This window comes from Halyomorpha halys, unplaced genomic scaffold (assembly GCF_000696795.3).
Source record: "Halyomorpha halys isolate HHAL.00 unplaced genomic scaffold, Hhal_1.1 Scaffold265.1, whole genome shotgun sequence".
Classification (NCBI taxonomy): domain Eukaryota; kingdom Metazoa; phylum Arthropoda; class Insecta; order Hemiptera; family Pentatomidae; genus Halyomorpha; species Halyomorpha halys.
Window position 1 is genome coordinate 556,770 of NW_027107765.1, and position 416 is coordinate 557,185.

Here is a 416-nt window from a genome sequence, read left to right on the forward strand (position 1 = left end):
ACACCTTTCGTTATTTTTAATACCCTTATGTCTTTCCGAGTATCCTTAAATTATTTAGGATGTGATGTGCTTTATGCTCTGTCATTGAAGAGTCGCTAAACCGTAAAAATCGAATATCTCGAGTTTGAATCTAGATATCGGGACGCGGTTTTTTCCCACCGTTTTAGTATTCATTAGGGCTTTATATTAGCATTATAATAATGCTATAGTATCGCTTCTCGGCCTATTGGCTAAGATCAAAGTGTAGTATCTGTTCTTATCAGCTTAATCTCTGGTACGATCCTCATAGAGGATCCAGAAGATTAAACTGATTTTTGGAAAATGACGGAGTGCTAGGGGCTTGCTCCACCTCTGTCGCGGGTTGACCCGGTATTGCAGTACCTCCGGGAACGGCCCATTTAATTACACACTCATTA

General features: G+C 40.1%; 1 non-coding gene across 1 annotated transcript; it reads left to right on the forward strand.

Moving 5' to 3' along the window:
* The first annotated feature begins 210 nt into the window (after positions 1 to 210).
* On the forward strand, positions 211 to 403 carry LOC112211005 (U2 spliceosomal RNA). Its single transcript, XR_002945404.1, has one exon. It is a non-coding gene; the product is annotated as a U2 spliceosomal RNA (small nuclear RNA).
* The last annotated feature ends 13 nt before the right edge of the window (positions 404 to 416 follow it).